This window comes from Tenrec ecaudatus, chromosome 1 (assembly GCF_050624435.1).
Source record: "Tenrec ecaudatus isolate mTenEca1 chromosome 1, mTenEca1.hap1, whole genome shotgun sequence".
Taxonomy (NCBI): domain Eukaryota; kingdom Metazoa; phylum Chordata; class Mammalia; order Afrosoricida; family Tenrecidae; genus Tenrec; species Tenrec ecaudatus.
In genome coordinates, this window is record NC_134530.1 from 197,744,555 (window position 1) to 197,749,033 (window position 4,479).

Sequence of the window (4,479 nt, forward strand, 5' to 3'; positions counted from 1 at the left end):
ATTACCTATTGCACAGCCCCTTCCTGTGACGTATTTCCTCACCTGTAATTAGGGGGCTTGCATGTCCCCAGAGAAGATAAAAAACCTGGGCCAGCATTAAAGATCTCTCTCTCCCTCCACGTGGACCATCAGGCGGGGCTGAGTTGAGCATGCTACTATGAATCATGTCTGGCTCCATTTATTTCAATACTTCTCTTCTATCTCTCGTGCTCTCTATAACTTTACAATGATCTTTACTTATTTTCACCGTACAATTGCGCCTACTGGACCCGTAATGAGGTGTTAGGGGCTGGCTTCCCCTGACAAGCAGCGTGACACCACAGCCAGTCAGTCACTCCTTGGGAGCAAGTGGAGATTTTCTCCTCTCCTTAGAGAAACTCAGAACCCCGCCGGGGCAGTTCCTCCTTTGCTTCCAAGGCTGCCATGAGTCATAATTGACTCAATGGCAGGGAATTTGGGTTGTTTCTGGGTGAAACTGGTTCTCTCTCTTTATGTCTGTCTTTTTCTTCTGTGGGGAAGGATGGTATTTGATATTAAAGCTTGCATGGTACATTAGCTCTGCTGGGAGGTGGCACCGTGCAAACCCCCCTGCCATCCTCAGGAGAAAGACAAGGCTCTATCTGTTCCCGTGAAGATTTACAACCATTCAAATCCTACCGAGGAACCACGTGAGTTGGAACTGACTCAATGACAGTGGTTTTTTTGGCTGGGACTCTGGGGGCTAGACACGGGCTGCTAACGACCAGGATTTGCTGGATGTGTGTTGGCTTTGATTTTTAACGGTGTTTATAGCAATTGTTCCAGGTCATTGGTTACAATGTTTCATGTGCTACCATTCTCGTTATTTCCATCCTGCTTGTTCTGCTTGTGGTGTTGTAGCTTCCCTTCCCCTCTCGGTCTTCTCATCTTAGCGTTTGGGTAATGATGACTGTTTGGTCTCATGGGGTTAATCGCCTCAGGTGATTATATATAGACAGTTGTTTTATAAGCCAGTTTATTATTTGGTTATAAAGGTGACCCACAGAATAGCTTCAATTTCATTTTCAAAGGGCTTCTTCTAGCCTCTCTCAGGAGCTCTGGATAGTCGGTTTCACGTGGGGCTGCTAACTGCAAGACAGCAGATAGAAATCACCTGCTGCTCCTTGGGAGAAAGATGGGCTTTCTACTCCTGTAAAGAATTACAGCCTCGGAAACTCACAGCGGCAGTTCTATGCTGCCCTGTAGAGCCGCTGTGAGTGAACATCGACTCGGCGCCAGTGAATCTACTTTCTGTTCTAGTCTCTATCGGCCCGACAGGTCTGGCCTTTAGTAGGAATGTAAGTTTTGTTCTATCCCTTTTCCACTCCATCTAGGACCTTCTATTGTGTCCCTGGTCAGAATGTCTGGTAGTGGTAACCAGGCACCAACCTACCTTTTATGGTCTCAGGTAAGCGTGTGTTATTAGTCTGTAGATTCGTTTTTCATTAGCCTTAGATTTCCTTCATTCTCATTGACTAATAGGTGTGTCTTAGATGGCCGCTTCCTATATTTAAGACCCCAGACTTTACTCCCAAATGAGGGTGTAGAACATCATCTTTGAACACTTTGGCATGCCAGTCGACTAAGTTGTCCCCTGAGACGATGGTCCCAAGCCTTTTAACCCTGGAAACCAATCCCTATGGCCTTGCCATCCTCAGTTCTAAGAAACACGTTGGCTATACTTCTTTTCAAGACAGTTTTGTTTGTTCTTCTGGCAGGAAGACCAAGGGAGAATGGATGCCTTTGAATCATGGTGTTGGAGAAGACTATTGAATGATCAGCTGTCTATAAATGCCTACAGAGATACCCCTACGCATGCACGTGCATTGACTCATACAAGCTTTCTAGACACATGTGTGCATTCTTATCGAGCTACACATCCACGTGCTGTTTCTTGGTTGTTTTGACTGTTGTTGCAAAATTGTGTATGCTATGGCATTTACCAAAATTGTCCCCTCTTCTCATGTACTTCTTCTCGTCCTTATACATGCTGAGGACCCATCGTGAAGTCATGGGGTTGATGCCTTCACTCTCTGGATCCACAGAAATGATTCTTTTTCGTTGCTGCTGATGGAGGTCTCCCATTTCCCTGCTGGATGGGACAGGTCCTGGGATGTGCGGGGGGAAGGTGGGGGACATTCCTGAAGTCTTCGCGATGTTCCACAACTACATGTTGTGATTCTGAAGCTGCTCTTTCAGCGTTTACTCTTCATTCCCTGTGGCTTCGACTGTCAACAATGGGTGCACTAATGCCGGACAAGGGGCTGAGGACCAACACTAACGGATCACCTGATAGAGGCTGGGCTTCTCTGAGCATCCTCTGAGCATCCTCAGGAGAGGTGTGCTCTGACCAGGGCAGATCGGATATCCCATAGGGACCCTTCACCTACTTCTCTTTCCTTTCACCCCCTTCCCAAATCCTTGCCCCAACCCGCCCCACCCCCTTCTCCTGGGTCCTTTCTGTTCTTCTCTCCTTCAACTCTCCATTGTTTTTCTTTTCCCACCTACTGCCTTCCTTCTGTCTGGCTTTCACAGTATATTCACATGTTGTAAGACGCACATGTGTGACGTACCCAGACCAGTACATTATGGATGAGCACTCAGCCGGAATCTACTAGCTTCTTCCTTAGAGAAAGATGCAGCAGGCAGTCTATTTCTGGAAAGATTTAGCACTTTGAAAAGGGCTCTCCCCTGTCCCAGGTCACTGTGACTTAGAGTTGACTGGACAGTGATGGGTTGTCTGACTTTTATACAACCATATAATTGCCCGGAGACCTTTCCCCTTTTGATGGGAGATCATAAACGTTGTCTTGTAAGCAGGGGAAAGATAGCTTAAAATAGGGTACAAAATATTCTGACTTTGTGTACCAACTGTTTGTTTATAGGGGCGATTTTTTATTTCTTCAGCTTCCACCCCCCACAACTCCGATTGGCAGGTTAGAAATGGCCAGTTTGGGAGCTCCCTGCAGAAGCCTCTCAGACAAGGAGTAGATGGTCAGTCCAGCTCTGCCAGCTCCTGTTCCTCAGTGCCATGAAGGTCCTGCCCCAGATAAGGAGCTGACTCTTGTAGGCACCTCTCATGGTGTGGCCCTCCCTGTGACGTGACCACTTAGCAAGCTTAGCCACACCCACACACTTTCATTTCCTGGTCACGCGCAGCCCTGAGCCAGCAGGAGCCAGCTGACTCCAGGCATTTCACTGGAGTCACGGCCATTCAGAGGATCTGTCCTCCTGTTTGTCCATGTTACCATAATTAAGAGTCCCCTCAGGAAGCACGAGACAGTTCAGTGAGCGACAAGAGTCTAAAGCATCCTCTCTGCACACTTTGGCAGAATTGAAATTGGTACAACCTTTCCGGAAGACTTGTAATCTCTTAGAAAAATGTTTTTAAGTATCTGAAAGTATATAAAATATCAAATACCTAAAAAATGGAGAACACCTAAAATATAAAAAAATATTATCTACAACAAGATAAAATACACAGTTCATATAGACTATATATATATATATATATATGCTTCAAAAGTTCAGGGGGAAATTCCATTATCTTGGAGTCCCTAAAATAATAAAATTTTTCTGTGAATTTTTTAAAGTACCCTTGTACAATGTGAATCTATAAAATGAAAGCAAAGAAGACTTGAAGTACTTACTGATGAAGGTCAAAGACTCTAACCTTTAGAATGAATTATAGCACAACCTAAAGAAAACTACTAGACTAAGAAACCACACTGTGATAAAAGGAGAAAAGATCGAAGTTATCAAATATTGCATTTTACTTGGATCCACAACCAAAGTCCATGGCAGCAGTCTCCAAGAGTCAATGGTGCACCACATAGAGCAGAGCTGCTGCACGAAGTCTAGGTCAAGGGTTAAAGAGCAAAGGTAACACTTGGCAGACTCACGGACACCTGCTCCAAGCCATGCTATTTTCAATGTCCTTTGATGCATATGAAAGCTGGACAGTGAATAAGGAAGACTGAAGAAGAATTCCTGCCTTTGAGTGAGATAGTATTGGCAAAAAATATGGAATATACCATGAGCGGTCAGAATGAACAATATGACTTAACAGAAGTACAGCCAGAACTATGAGATGGACTCAACCTGATGGCAGTGAGTTTTGTTTGTGTGTACATGCGTGCACACATGTTTGAGGTATAGAAAAATATTTCTTGCAAGCCAAATAGATGTGTGGGCATTCCTTCTCGCTGTGTGTCACTAATGAAGCTCTTCCTGTAGTTGGTGTCACCGTCACTTTATAGAGGAAGAAACGGGCTGAGAAAGGGTAAGGGAATTGACAGAAGTCACACAGATTGCTGAGTCTCTTTGGTTAAAAAAAGAAGAACAGAAAGACCTCATTTTATTACACATTTTTATAGGACTCCATTTGGGATCCTTTATGGAGTGGAGAAAGTATTGTTCACTACCAGACACTTAAATTCCAGTTCGCCACTTCCTTCAGCA